The sequence below is a fragment of the Dromiciops gliroides genome, chromosome 2 (assembly GCF_019393635.1).
Source record: "Dromiciops gliroides isolate mDroGli1 chromosome 2, mDroGli1.pri, whole genome shotgun sequence".
NCBI classification, from domain to species: domain Eukaryota; kingdom Metazoa; phylum Chordata; class Mammalia; order Microbiotheria; family Microbiotheriidae; genus Dromiciops; species Dromiciops gliroides.
In genome coordinates this window covers 412,505,680-412,521,919 of record NC_057862.1, presented here as the reverse complement: position 1 = coordinate 412,521,919, position 16,240 = coordinate 412,505,680, and the positions used below count along the sequence as shown (strand labels likewise).

The following is a 16,240-nucleotide window of genomic DNA, read 5'->3' as shown; positions in this document are numbered from 1 at the left end:
TGCTATGGGTCAAATAAATACTGGGGTTCAAATAAAGGTACCAATTTCAGAGTGTGGTAATTGCTATATAATGAGTATTTTACTCAATTAGCAAAGGACAAATTCCTTTCCACCCCTTCCCTGTGGCTAACACATTCTACAAGTATATTTGGGACAGAGTATACAGAGATGACTTTGATCCTTTTCTCCAGGCACCCCCTCCCCACAACATAAGCCATAGGCAGCACTTTGGTTCACAAGTTGATTACCACTTGTCTTTTGAGAACTGTTGTCTTTATCACCTCACCCAACAGGAGCCCCATGAGAGTTGCTGAACTTTCCCAAGAATCTTAAGGTAAAGAGGAAGAAGTAGAAGCCATCAGGCCTTTTGGAATATTTCTGTAGCCTGTCCCAGAACCTCATTGCCCTCACCAGTCAGCTAGCCCAATGCCCACACATGCCACATGATGTCTTCAAGGCACTTCCTTTATAGATCATCTCTCGCCTGCGTCCTGGATATTCTCTTGAACTCTTTGGAGAGGTATACCTGTGCTTGGGGGTTCCTGTCCTAATGTCCCTACTACTTTAGAGGAGAACACCATCCTCCCAGTCCCTCAGGCTCACAACCTAGGAGTCTTCTCTGACTCCTTGCTATCTCTTACCTCCCTCCATATCCAAGGTGCCCCAAGGCCTGTTGATTTCATCTCTGCAACAGCTCTTGAGGATGCCCCATTTCTTTCCTCTGACACTGTTATCACTGTGGTTCAGACCCTTGTGACCCCACACCTGGACTACTGCAATAGCCTGCTGGTGGGTCTGCCTGCCTCAAGTCTCTCCTCACTCTCATCATCCCGTATTCACCCACCAAAGTGATTTTCCTAAAGAGCAGGTCCAACCATGTCACTCCCCTACTCAATAAACTCCAGTGGCTCCCTATTGCCTCCCAGAGCAAATACAAAATGTTCTGTTTAGCATTAAAAACCCTTCATTATCTAGCCCCCTCTTGTCTTTCCAATCTTACACCTTACTCACTGACTGGTACTCTTTGATTCAGTGACACTGGCTTCCTGGCTATTCCTCAGACAAGACACTCCATGTCTCAGCTGATCCCCTTATTCATTTCTGCTTGCAAAATAGGAACTTAAAATTTTTTTAAAAATAATTTTGAACTTAAATACAAAAAGACAAAAAAAAGAACATTACCACATACACACTACAACATAAAAAGAAGATTCAATAAAAACCATGAATTTCAACTTCACAGTTTACTTTTTTTGAAAAACAATGTAATAAATACTACATATAGTTTTTAAAGCCACCCTGCCATGTTTCTAAGTTTTCTTTTATTCTCTGCTATGCACATTTTCCCCCTCCCTCCCACCCCACCCTAGAGAAGGTTGCCATTAGATACAATTGTGTTTTTATATATACATAGTATATATAAACCTTAATATATATATATATATACATACACATATATGTAAAACCATACTGTACATACTTCTATTTATCAGTTCTTCCTCTGAAGGTAGGTAGAACCTTCCTTTATAGGTCCTTTGTACTTCATTTGAGTATTTATAATACTCAAAATGATTTAGTCATTCAAAGTAGTTCTTAGAACAAAATTACTATTACTGCGTACAATGTTCTCTTGGTTCTGCTCATTTCATTCTTCATTATTTCATGTAAGTTTTCCCATTTTTTTTCTAAAATCCAACATCTCATTATTTCTTATGGCACAGTGGTACTCCATCACAATCATATATAACAACTTGTTATACCCCAATTGATGGGTATCCCCTCAATTTCCAGTTCTTTGTCACCATAAAAATAGTTGTTATATATATTTTAGAAATATAAGTTATTTTCCTTTTTCCCCAATCACCTTGGGAAACAGAATTAATAGTAGTATTGCTGGGTTAAAGGGTATATGCAGTTTTATAACTCTTTGGGCATAATTCCAGCTTGCTCTCCACATAATAGGAACTTAATAAATTTTGTTGATTGATTATTTCAGTGTTTTCCTTTGTTGTATCAAAAATATTATCTGAACACTTTCTTCTTTTGGGGGGGTATGGCCCCACATCTGAAGGTAGCTAGGTGGCACAATGGTCAGGAAAAGCTGAATTCAATTATGACCTCAAACACTTACTATCTGTGTCACCCTAGGCATGTCACTCAACTCTGTTTGTCTAAGTTGACAAAAACAAAACCAAACCGTAGAGGGACTATGGGAAAACAGACACATTAATTTACTATTGGTGGAGCTCAGAACTGGTCCAGCCATTCTGGAAAACAATGTCCTTTAGGCTCCCTTCTAGCTTAAAAGATCCAGAATTCTGTGAGCCCAGTTGCTTCTCTGGGCAGTGTGGTTCAGTGGAAAGAGCACTGGCTCTGGAGTTAGAAGACCTGGGTTGGAATTCCCTGTCTGACTACCCTCTTACACCTATGTAACCATGAAGTTCACTGAACCTCCTTGGGTCTGAGTTTCCTCAACTGTGAAATAAAGATTTGGAATTGACGGCCCCAGAGGTCCTTTTTGGCTCTAGACCTAGGGTCCCACACGTTGCTCCTCTGGGCTTCCATTTATCTGTATACAACAAAAGGCTTGGGTTAGGCTATTGAAAAGGGGCTTTCTATCTCTAAATTGAAACTCGTATGAACCATATTTTAGGATGGGAAGGGTAGGTCTTATGAAGAAACAGAGGCCCAGAACAGCTTGTCAATGAGAAAGGCAGGATTGGATCCCAGGGCTTCAGTTCTTTGACCCATGCCACCTTTACAGTGCCAGTGTCCAGATAAGTGGGGTAAAGGAATCCTACTGCTTTCCCACTGAGAAACTCGGGGCTTCCAATGATCCGGTATTAACCACCCTCAGTATTGGCCTTGGAAACAAACCTCAGGAATGGAACTCAACAAGCTGGGGCCTGGATGCTGGCCTTGTGACCATCCAACCACTGCAGAAATAGCCCCATGGTTGCCAAATTTCCTTGGGAGAGTTTGGTAGGTCTACAAACGACTCAGATGGTGATTAGGAACCAGACCAAGTTGCTCTGGCATTTAGAGGACGTCAGTGGTTTGTGAGCAGCATAAAGTTTCCATGTGTATGTATCTGTGGGCAAAGACACAAGGAGCCACCCTCAGTTTCCAAACCACAGCATGCTGATGTGGGGAACAGGAGGGAAGTCACGTTTAAAGCACAGTTGTTGCGGCTGAAAGATTCCACAGAAATTCTATTTCCTGGTCATTTTCTTGTAGTGGGGGAGACTACGTCTTCCATATGCCCATTTTAGATGGAAGGCTAAGCCCTCTTAGATGTAGGGGTGGTGGGTGGTGTGCTCTTTGTTTCTCTTCCTAGCCATTTGGGGAACAGTACTTCACTGAGCATAATCACCCCACCTGTTCTCCTTGGACCAAGACATTTAGGTGGTATATTTGATAGAGTGCTGACTTGGAGTCAGGAAGACTTGAGTTCAAATCCAGCCTCAGACTCTTACTAGCTCAATTTTCAGCCTCATTTTTCTCATCTGTAAAACAGGGATAATAATAGCACCTACCTCACAGGGTTGTTGTGAGGATCAAATGAGAGAATGTATGTAAAGTGCTTCACCAATCTTAAAGCTCAGTCTAAATGTTAGCTAGGGGCAGTGTTGTAGAGTGGCTAGAGAGCTGGTTTTAGGGCCAGGAAGACTTGGGGTCCAGTCCTGCCTCTCACACATCCTAGCTCTGAGAACTTAGCTTAAGTCACTTAACTTGGCCATGCTCTAGGTAACTCTCTAAGACTCTCTAAGCTTCAGAGAAAGTGGTCAATGTGCTTTGTTCATCTGTATGAACTTGGGCAAGTCCCCTAACCTCCCTGGGCCTCAGTTTCCCCATCTGTAAAAATGATGAAGTTGTATTAAAGATGGCATCTGAGGTCCCCTCCAGCTCCAGCTCTATGTTCCTATGAGCCTATAAGATCTATGTTAGAGCCTAACCTTTGAGACTTACTAGTTCTGTGATGCTGGCAAGTCAGTTAACCAGTTCAGTTCTCTCACCTATAAAATGGGAATAATAAACACCAATCAGGACTACCTCACAAATTTATTGTGAGGCCCAAATAAGAAAAGATATGCAAAGTCTTTTGTAGACCTTAAAATATTGTGCAAATGTTAGCTGCCTAATCTAGGAGGGAGAGATCAATGATAGCTGGGGGGTGAGGGAAGGGTTTTAAGGCCTACCCTGAATCATCTTTTCCATGAAGGATGAGAAAAAGTTCAACTGATTGAATGTATTCATTTGAGGTATAAAAGACAGCTGAAGCAGAGGTATAGAGATAGGCGAAGGCAGACTGGGAAGGCGAGATATGGCAGCAGCTTCTTCTTTGTACTTATAACCTAATTTATGTTATAGTTATTTTTTGTATAATATCTTAACTCATTGAGGTCAGGTACCCCACAGTCTGATGGGGAGACAACTTTAGCTCTCATGACCTCTTCTCCCTCTCCATCACCCTTCATGCCCGTATCTAATGAGGTATCAAGTCCTATTGATTCCACTTCCACAACATTTTGTGTATCTTCTCTTCTCTCCTTTAGCACAGTTAATATCCTAGTTCAGATGCCAACTACTTCTCACCTAGACAATTGCAATAACTTCCTAATTGGTCTTCTTGCTTCCAGTCTCTATCCTTTCTAATTTATTTTCCACACATTCACCAAAATACTCTTCCAAAAGCATGTCTGACCATGTTACTCTATTGCTCAAAAAGCCTCAGCTCCCTATTGTCTTTAGGTTAAAGTACCAATTCCTAAGCCTTACATTTTTTTTTTTTTTAGTGAGGCAATTGGGGTTAAGTGACTTGCCCAGGGTCACACAGCCAGTAAGTGTCAAGTGTCTGAGGCCGGATCTGAACTCAGGTACTCCTGAATCCAGGGCCGGTGCTTATCCACTGCGCCACCTTGCTGCCCCCCTAAGCCTTACATTTAAAGCCTTACACAATCTGACTCCTACCTACATTTCCAGACTTATTTCATAATATTCACCTTTATACCTGCTATCATGCAGGTCAAATTGGTCTCTTGACTGTTTGGGGAACTCAACATTTCATCTCCCAACTATCTCAATGCCTTTGAAAAGGACATCCCTCGGTGCAGCTAGGTGGTGCAGTGGATAAGAGCACTGGCCCTGGAGTCAGGAGTAACTGAGTTCAAATCCGGCCTCAGACACTTAACACACACTTACTAGCTATGTGACCCTGGGCAAGTCACTTAACCCCAACTGCCTCACTTTAAAAAAAAAGAAAAGAAAAAAAAGAAAAGGGCATCCCTAATGTATAGAATGTGCTCTTTTTTGTGGTCTTTGACATTTCAGTTTGATAAGCATTTATTAAGTACCCACCGAGTGTCAGGCACTCCATCAGGCACTGGAGATACAAAGACAAAAATGAAACATTTCTTGTCCTCCAGGAACTTGCTTTCTATTGGGGAAAATAAAAAGCACATAGAAAATTGAATATAAAATATCTATAAATTAATTTCTGGGGGAGGGAGGGTTGAGCTTTGTAGTTAGCTAGGGATTCTGGGAAGTGATGGTGAGGTGAGAGTGCATTTCAGGCATTGGGGTCTATGCAAAGGCATGAGAGTGAGAAATGGGATAGAAATGGAATAGAAAGCAGGCTAGGTTGGCTAGAATATAGAGGGTAGAAAGGAAAGTAATGAGCACAGAAAGGTAGAACATGGTAGAATCACATTGTTAAGGGCTTTAAAAACTAGAGGAGTTTTTATTTATTTATTTATTTATTTATTTATTTTTTTTTTTGCAGGCAATGGGGGTTAAGTGACTTGCCCAGGGTCACACAGATAGTAAGTGTCAAGTGTCTGAGGCCGGATCCAAACTCAGGGACTCCTGAATCCAGGGCCGGTGCTTTAACCACTGCGCCATCTAGCTGCCCCCAGGAGTTTTTATTTTATCCTTAAGACAAGAGGAAACCATTGGAGCTTCCTGAGCAGGTAAATCTCACTGTCAGAACTGTGTTTTAGAAATAATTTGGCATGCCCATCAATTGGGGAATGGCTGAACAAGTTGTGGTATATGAATGTAATGGAATACTATTGTGCTATAAGAAACGATGAGCAGGAAGAGTTCAGAGAAACCTGGAAGGACTTGCATGAACTGATGATGAGTGAGATGAGCAGAACCAGGAGAACATTGTACATGGCATCATCAAAATTATGTGTTGATCAATTGTGATAGACTAGATTCTTCTCACCAATCTAATGGTACAAGAAAGTTCCAAAGGACCCATGATGGAAAAGGCTCTCCAAATCCAGAAAAAAAAAAGCAACTGTGGAATATGGATGCTGATTGGCCCCTACTATTTCTTTTGTTTTTGGTGCTGTTGTTTTTCTTTTTTGCTCTGATTCTTCTTGTATAACATGACTAATGCAGAAATATATTTTATATATATATATATATATATATAAAACCTATATCAGATTACATGCTGTCTAGGGGAGGGGAGAGGGAGGGAGAAAAATTGGAAATTGGAAATCTTATCTAAACAAATGTTGAAAATTAAAATCAATAAATACATTAAAAAAATAATTTGGCAGCTGTGTGGAAGATGGAGTGGAGATGAGAGAGATGGGAAACTGTGAGACCAATTGGAAGGCTACTGCAATAGTACAGACAAGATAAGATAGCCTAAAAAGGATTGTAGTTGTGAGAGTGGAATGAAAGGGCCACGTATGAGATATATTGTAGTAGTAGAATTGATAAGACTTAGCAACTTATGGGATATGAGGGTTAAGAAAGAGAAAGAAGTCTATGATGATCCCAAGATTGTGAATCTGGGTGACTGGAAGAATGGTGATTCCCCCCCCCCAATGGAATTAGAAAAGTGAGGTAGAGGGATGAGTGATGAGGAAAGGATGAGTTATGTTTTAGACATATTACTGCTCTCTTTTTTTGCAGGCAATAGGGGTTAAGTGACTTGCCCAGGTCAAACAGCTAGTAAGTGTTAAGTGTCTGAGGCTGAATTTGAACTCAGGTCCTCCTGAATCCAGGGTTGGTGCTCTATCCACTGCGCCATCTAGCTGCCCCCCTGTTTTAGACATATTGAGTCTGGGATATATATTGGACATCCAGTTGGAGATGTCTAAGATAAACAGTGTGTGATGTAGGATTTAGGAGAGAGACTGGGATTAGGCATCTGTATCTGAAAGTATTTTGCAAAGAGGTCAAACCCATGGATATTGATGAGAAAAAAAAGAAGACACCATAAAAGGATTGGGCTGGGGGTGGGGAGGTTCAGGATGGTGGTAATGGTGACAAGTATGATGATTTTGCAAAAGGTGACTGAGAAGAAGCAGCCAAGCGTATAGGAAAACCAGGAGTGATAAGTGCCAAGAAAACTCAGAAAAGAGACATTGTCTCAGAGAAGGAGATGGTGGTGATGCTGTCAACAGTTGTAGAGAAGCCAAGAAGGATAAGCACTGAAAAGAAGACCAAAATATATGGCAATTTGATTTTTGATGAAGAGATCAAAAAGGAAAATGATTCATATGTGTATACATATGAATATATACATATATACAAATATATATACATATACAAATATATATATATATATATATGTGTGTGTGTGTCATCTCTTTCTTGTAGTGTCAAAGAACTAGAAACTAAAGGGGTGCCCATCAACTGGGAAATGGTTGAACAACTTAAGGCAAATGAGTATGATGGAATACTATTGCACTGTAAGAAATAATAAAGGGCATAGTTTAAGAGAAACCTGAGAAGACTTGTATGAATTAAACAATTTATTGGATAGATAAACAACTTTGGAAGACTTAAGAATTCTGAACAATGCAATGACCAACCATGATGAAACTTGTTACCCACACTCTGACAGAGTTGGTGCACTCAGGGTACAGATGGAGACATACACAATGTGGGAATTTATTTTGTTTGATGATAGATAGATAGATGATAGATAGATAATCTATATCTACCATATTCACATATATATTTATTACAAAGGGGAAAAGGCATAATTGGTAACCTTAGAGAGAGAAGTTTTAGTTGAGTAACAGCATCACAAGTCAGATTACAAGGGGTTGGACAGTGAGTGTGAGGCAATGAGTAAAAGACACAATATGGAGGCTATGATTGTAGCTAGGTATTTCTAGGAGTTTGGTTGTAAAAGGGAAAGGAGATTTAGAATGAAAGTTAGAAGAGATGATGCAATCAAATTTTTTGGTCTTTGTTTTTAGGATAGGAGAGCACTGTAATAGGGAAGGAGTCCAGGGATATGGAGAAAATGAAAATTAGAGAAAAAGAAAATGACAGAAAGGGATAAGTTCCTAGAGGGCATAGGAGGAAATGGAACCCTCAGCTCCCTTTGAGGCTTAGCTGAAATGCCTTTTTTTGTTTGTTTGTTTTGCGGGGCAATGGGGGTTAAGTGACTTTCCCAGGTTCACACAGCTAGCAAGTGTTAAGTGTCTGAGGCTGAATTTGAACTCAGGTACTCCTAAATCCAGGGTCAGTGTTTTATCCACTGCGCCACCTAGCTGCCCCTTGAAATGCCTTTTATGCAAAGACTTTCCTGATCTTTTCTCACCTTGACCTCCAGCTGTTAGTGTTCTTTCTTTCCTCGAATTATTTTGTCTCTACTTACTTACCTTTGTATGTGTTGTTCTTCCCTGTTTTCAGCAGTAGTCCTTGAGGGTAGATACTACTGTCCTTAGTGGTGAGGCAGTAGTTTGTTGAACTGAAACAAGTTGAGACCTAACCTTCAGATCAGCAGATGTCAGGACTGCAGAATAGCCCTGGAGGAAGATTTGGTAGCCTTCACAATAGAGGTCCCAGTGAGTAAGGCTAATTCAAGAATCTTGTTCTTTCCTGCATTGCAAACCTGGTCACCTAAACTTCTAATTCTCTCAGAAATGTATTGAGATTCTAGAAAAGAAAGGTTAAAATAATCCACCCTAGCCTAGATGTCCTTATCCCAAGGGCACCATTCACAAAATTAACCAGTAATAATAATTAACTGGGCAAGATATATAGTTTAAATCCAGTCCTTGTGCCTGTTCCCAAAAGACTTTAGTATCACCAAGTTGTATATTCCAGCCTTTCTATGCTCAAATTTGGAAAGAGGGGACAATGTTATCTCCTCCAACTGTCCTTGCATCAAGGGAGAACACGGAACATTTGATCTAGAGGGGACCTTAGATCATTCAGCCCAATTCTTTTATTTTGTTTTTAGGGAAACTGAGGTCCAGAAAGGGAAAAATGACTTGTCTGAGGGCACAAAAGAGTTAGTGGCAGAGCCAACACTAGAACCTGGGCTTTCCATCTTCCAGGTTCATGGTCTTCACACTATAGCATGTGTGCATACATATATGTGTATATATACACTTAAATATATATATATATATATGTATATATATATATATATATGTATGTATATATAAAAACACACACTCACATATGAGGAGTAAAGAGGCATCCTGTCTCTTTAAGGGAGAACTTCAAGTCAAAGGAAGAAGTGGGTTATGTGGCCTCCTGCTTGTTCTTCTCTCCCTCTTAGAAATTGCTGTAGATACAACCTGTGGATGATTTGGTAAACATCTGTGAAATTCTGCTAGTGATGAGTGAAGACAGCAAACTTCAGCAGAATCAGCTCTTTGAGAAACATATGCTTAAGCATTGGCTGGGGCCCTCTGTCCAAGTAGAGAGGTTCTGATCAGATGTGGTGGAAATCTGTCACCCACATGGGCCAGCGATGAATGAAGGGGCACATTCCCTCTTCCTCCTCTCGTGCCTGCTTACCCTGCCACCATCAGCAGACTCAGACCTCCCCTGAGCAAAGGGAGCTTCGATCCTCTGCATAAAACCCCATGTTGCCACTGCATTGGGTAGGCTCAGGTGGAGGTTTGTTTATTGGAGACAGGAAGTTCCTATATTACTAATTTCATGCTGCAAGTTTTATGAGGTAGAGGCCATGACTTATCTGAACACTATCTCCCAAGATACTACCATAGCAGGTGCTTCCAAAATGTGTGTTGAATTGCTTTTTAAGTTTGGAAAGGGCTTTTGAACTATGGGCTAGTAGAAAGAGCACTGGATTTGGAATTAAGACTTGAGTTCAAATACCTTCCCTTCTCTGGGTCTCAGTTTACTAATCTGTAAAATGAGTAGATTGGCCAAGATGATTCGTAAAGTTACTTTCAGCTCTAAATCTATGTACCTATGATTCTTGCTGGGAATGAGAGATCTGGACAAATCATTAGCCCCATTTTAGAGAGGTGTATTAATTAGATACAGAGACTTGCCCATATCTGCAAAGGGTAGTTAAAGGTTTCTGTATGTAGTGGTGGGTGAGGGAAGGTTAAGGGGGGACTGGTGACCTATGTAATGTGCTTGCTTGCAGTTTGAGAGTTCCTTCATGACCCAATCTCAATCTGACCCAGAGAAGCCACTTCCTCAGATGTGGGGCCCACACCACTGTCTCCTTCCCCTGAGAACAAGCAGAAGCAGCAATGACCTTAGCAGCCAGAAACACGCATCCTGTAGTGAGGTGTGTGGTGGAAGAGAGGCTCGGGGCCACCATGGGAGTGTCGGGGTGGGTTAGTGAGTGGGGTGAAGGGGAGTGAGGAAGAGAGTGACCTACTTTGTGAATGTAACCCAGAAGAAAGGGCTTTGGCTAACCCCTGAAGACTACCACTTTAAACACATAACCAGCACTTCCCTCCATTCCTTACTTAGCATGATGGCTCCCAAGGTCCTAAAACTCCATGGTCTTCCATTCTTTTTAGTTTATGGGGTTCCTAATCTGTTCCTTGCCCAGTTGAGACTTGACAGGACTTGACTGAACCCAGCCATTGATCCATCCATGCCTCACATTTGTTATATCCATTCTCATTCACATATGCCAGCACATACACACACACCAGCCACTTTTATCACCCACCCCATCATGGTCACTATGAAGTTGGGCCTAGGAAAGTGGACAGGATAAAGAAAGAGGAATTAATGACTAAATCTATTAATTTCAAATCAATTATTAAGTGCTTACTACTGTGCCAAGACTGTGCAATGCACAGGGTATACAGATCCAGTAGGGAGACATTTCATGAACTATAAAGGAGCTTATATGGAAGGAAATGGAAGAGAAATACACATAGGGAAATGGTGGCCAAGGAAAGGACTTCCAGTGTGAGAAGTCACAAATATGATAAATGGAGCTATAGAGCAGTCCATTAACACCCTCTTTCCAGAGGCAATGCTAGTTGAAGAGTGGAGGATGACTCAATTAAATCACTCTGTTCAGCCCCACTTAAAGTAACAGACAAGATACCTTTGGCAGCTAATCAGCTGAATCAATCAATTGGAGCTTTGAACTAGATGTGAACAAGACATCTGTATCTGTTCAGTTAGTTCAATTGAGGCATTTAAATTAGGTGCAACAAGAAGTCCATTCAAATTGGTTGAGGGAACTTGGTAACACCCTGGTTTTTATAAACCATGTAGAGTTTAGAATCAAAGGGGTAAGTGGGTTTTTCTCTCCCTGCAGGTCTTCAGGAAGAATTCTGGCTACTTGCTAGAGATGGCGCAAAGGGAAAGCTTGTTCAGGTATGGGTTGGTTTAGATGGTGTCTGCTTTCCCTCAGAACTTGGAGAGTCTGTGATTCCGTGATTTGGAGTCCCTGAGGCACTCGGAAGCAGCAGGCACGGGGATTTCATTATCCCAGGGCTGCTCATCTCGTGACAACAGCCCTCTCATCTACAAATGGAGGCCAGGCCGGATTGTTTCCTAGAACAGGAAACATGTGTCTGGATAATCTTTCCTGGAAGTGTTGGCCAGTGTCTGGGGCCTTTGTGTCTCTCTGCTGGAGGGGATCACTCAGCAGGGAGGGCTGTTTAGTAACAATGACACCCCTGTTTGGGGCCCTCACTTCAGATCTCCCACACAACTCCCTGTGGCATTGGGAAGAGAGTAGTGAGTGAACTGTTTCCATGAAGCTCTAGGAATTGACGGCATTGGGCCCAGAAATGCTATTTGCATGATTGCTCTGAGAATGTAAAACAGCCCTGGAGATTACAGATAGGTCCACGGACACCCATCCAGACTGCTTGTCCCCACAACCTAATCCAGAATCCTCAATGCCATCCAGGAAGACCAGAAAATAGGCCCCATTGAAATAATTGGGAAATGGTTTAGTGTGTTTACTGTAGGTAGGATAGAGACAGAAATAAGAGTCTCAGATCCCTTCCACCTCTAAATCCTGTGGTCCTATGGAGAGTCAATCAAATGCTCTTGGACTCCTTACCTGATTTATTTTGGACCTTGGACCCAGTGATGCCTGGTTCTGTGGCTGATCCAATGAATTATGTTATGGAGTTCCTAAAATGGTGCCTGAAAGCCTACAACACCAGGCTTTTTGTTTGTGTACAAATCCAAAGGCAAAGCTACCTAAACTTTAAAAATGGTCTTACAGGGCCTTGTTTCATAAGGACTTGACATATAAAAAGTCCAAATTTTCAGAATGGATGAATCAGAGACTGATTGCAGATATTCAAGAGAATTCTTGGTTGGGAGGCATGATTTCCCGATTCCTACTTCTGTTAACTAGCTGTGTGTATAATCTTGAACCAGACATTTGATTTTACTGACCCTCAGTTTCTTCCTCTGACAATGAAGGGGTTTGGACCAGATGACCTCCAAAGTCATCTTTCCTAGCTTTACCCTTCATGGGAGAGAGTACAGGAAAAAACACTAGCTCTGGAATGAGATGATCTTGGCTGAAATCTCCCCTTTGATGCTTATTACTTATGTGAACTTGGGCAAACAATGGAACCTCTCTGGGCCTCAGTTTCCTAATTTGTCAAAGGAGAGAGAGATAGAATATATGGCCTCTGAATTTCTTTCCAACCCAAAAACCATGATCCTAGCATTCTACCTTGAACGTGCCTCTTTCTTCAGGACTTAGTTTCTTCCTCTGTAAAAATGAGGGGATTGGTGTTGAGGGCACCAACAATCCCTTCCAATTCTAACATTCTAGGATTCTGTGAGGTAGTTTAAGCATTGCTCATTTTTCTTTGAAAGCCTAGCCAGGACATTCCCGTGGAGACAGGAGCTTATTTCTTTGGGGACCTAAAGTCTGCAAGTCAAATCAGCTCCTGGCAGAATCATCACCAGCCTTTGCTTCCCTCGTGTTTTGTGGGGGGAACAAAGTCCTGGGGCTGGAAACATCCACAGGATGAGACAGTTCCTACTGTTCTCTGCACAGGGGCCGGTGGTTTTGGAAACCTGAAGCAGCCACAACCAATGGAGCTGCACATGGAAATTACAGTTGGCAGCTTCCCACCTCCACATAAAAAGAGGATTTCTTCCAAACCTCAAGCACTCTCTTTTTAAAAAAAGAATATTAATCTCCCCTGACATGGGGGAAGAAGGGGGGAAGGAGGAGGGGGTGGAAAGCAAGAAGAAATTCACAACCCTAAGCAGAATCCTATAGCTGTTCCCGATGTGGGTGGTGTTTTTCTATTGCCATCTTCACATTTAGAAAAAGGTGTGTGTGTGGGGGGGGGGGTAGTTTACCATCACTGAAAAGCTTCCTGGGGCACAGGGGCAGGATGCTACAAGGGGAGTCTATCCCTGAAAATGGGGATTTTCATGCTTGCTGTCCTCCAGACGCCCCATGCACCATCAGGCAGAAATGGTTGCAGATGTTTCTCAAATTATCCCTCCAAGTTCCATCCGCAAGATTCCTCGAGAAGCGACGACCGCAGACTTCAGCGGAAAGGGATCTTCGAGAAACAGAGGCCCAGGAATTAGTTGTTCCCATTCCACGTTCCCAATGAGGCCAGGCAAGACTGCTGGCTTGCCTGACCCTTTTGGCTTGGCAACTTATGATCAGAGGATCAAAAGATTTAGAACTGGAATGAGACTTTATAGATCATTTAGTCTAACCCCTTCACCCTACAGAGGAGGAAACTGAGGACCAAGGAGAAGTGACCAACCCCCTCTACACACACACACACACACACACACACACACAGAGCTAATAAGTAGCAGAGCTAAGATTTGAACCCAGATCCTCTGACCCCAATTTTAGTATTCTGTAGTCTCACCCTACCTCCTGGAACATTATCTCAGCAACAAGCCTGGCATAAGGCAAATAGCACTTGTTTTCAAGTAAGAGGACCTGAGTTTAAATCTTACCTGTGATGTTCAACACCCATGTCATCTTGGGCAAATCACTTTTCTTCCCTGGGCCTTAGTTTCTTTATCTATAAAAAGAGAGGTTGTTGGACTAGATGGCTTCTGAGGTCCCTTCCAGCTCCGGATCTCTGATTCCTCTCCCCTTGTCTCCCAGCTGCCCTTCATAACTTTGGACAGCATCAAGGGGTGAAGGGGTAAGGTCGGTTCCATGAGCTCTCAGGCAGAGCAGGTCAGCCTTAATGGATGGCAATAAGACCTACATACACACCTCAATCCCAGGGACCCTGGGACCATGAGTTAGGGAGAGGTGCGATAAATCCAGGCCTTTCTCCTTGTCTCTGGCAGGAAAAAAAAGTAAAGGTGGGCCCCATTTAATTCATAAATAGATGTTATCTTGTGAAATTTGCTTTAAGATAAGTGAGTTTGGGGTGGGGTAGGGGGAGCCTCTGTTTTACAAGAATATGCACTCTAGTGATTTGTCAAAGAATCAGTCCAAGTACAACAAAATTCAGACATAATTTTGCATTTACCTACTGCATAAAGGAAAGCCTGCCTATATCAGTCTCCCTAAATTATACAGTTTCTCTCTCCGGGAGGATTATTGGTCATCCTTCAGAACAAGGGTCAGTAAAACATAATTCCTTAAGGCTATTCCCAACCCTGGGAGGGGGAAGGGGACCAGGACTGACCTTATTAACCACAGTGCTCTATTATTAGGGGTAGTAGAGTGGTGAATACCACTATACTCATCCATTTCCTCCTAGGAGAAGGGAGAGGAAGGAAGAAGAGACAAGAGAAAAGGAAAGAGGAGAGAGGAGCTAGAGAAAGTAATAGAGGGAAAGGGAGGGGAGGGGGGAGGAAAACCAAGAGGAGAGAAGAAAGTGAGAACAACAGTCATTTATTCAGGTTCTACTGTATGCCAAGAACTGGGGATACAATGCAAAACCCAAACAGTCCCTTGCCCTCAAGGAGGGCTTGGCTAGTGAGGGAAATAATACAACACGCATACATATATACATACATACATACATACATACATACATACATACATACATACATACATACATAGTAAATGCAAAACATATGTATAATACAATATTATAATTATATTTGTAATACAGAGGTGGAATAGTTTATAAAGATAAAATATACACAAAGTGTATCTTAGGGAATTTGGTAGGAAAGAGGTACTAGGGGCTGGGGGATTAGGAAAGGCCTTCTGTTGGAGGTAATACTTGAGTAGAGATTCTAATTAGGCCAGGGATCCTTATAGGTGGGGTGGACTCCAGGCACGGGGAGAGCATAGACAAAGGCATGAAGAAGGGAAATGTGTAAGGAATGACCAGAAGACGATTTTGGCTGGAAGGTAAAGTTCACGAATGGGAGCAATGTGTAATAAGATAGTAAAGGTAGCCCGGAGTCACATTGCAAAGGGCTTTCATTGCCAAGCATGGGAGTTGTATTTTATTCTGGGGGCAATAGGAAACTCCCCTCTGCTCCCTGGGAGCAGGTTTATGACATGGTCACATATACATTTTAGGAATAGCACTTTGGCAGCTGAGTGGAGTTAGGATTGGGGGGGGGGGGTTGTGAAGACAAAGAGACCAATAGTCCAGGTGAGGGGTGATGAGGTGATCAGTGCCTTGACAAGGATGGTGGCTGTATGAATGGAGAGAGTTAATGGATGGAGGTAGGATGAACAAGATGCAAAGAATAAAATATTTGACAACTGATGAGCCCCTCCTCCTGGATACTTTCTCCTGAGTTTTTAATCACACAAGTGTCTCTTGGTTCTCTTGCTTCTTTGCTAGGCCGTCACCTATAGCCTGTGCTCGAACAAGACTGTGCTGGGTCCTCATCTATCTTTGGGTCAGGGTTTCTTAAGCTCTTTTGTGACCCCTTTGGCAGTCTTGCAAAGCCCAGGGATCCCTGCTTAGAATGTTTTAAAAGGCATAAAAATACATAGGATTGGGGCAGCTAGGTGGTGCAGTGGATAGAGCACCGGCCCTGGATTCAGGAGGACCTGAGTTCAAATTCAGCCTCAGACACTTAACAC

The 16,240-nt window shown here is 42.3% G+C and overlaps 1 protein-coding gene across 1 annotated transcript in view; it reads left to right on the top strand.

The window, feature by feature from the left end:
• C2H19orf12 (chromosome 2 C19orf12 homolog) overlaps positions 1 to 6,091 on the top strand; it is a 51,338-nt gene extending 45,247 nt beyond the window's left edge. The window contains exon 5 of the transcript XR_006354755.1: positions 5,783 to 6,091. The gene's annotated coding sequence lies outside the window, so the exon portion shown is untranslated. The remainder of the gene's footprint in view (positions 1 to 5,782) is intronic.
• The last annotated feature ends 10,149 nt before the right edge of the window (positions 6,092 to 16,240 follow it).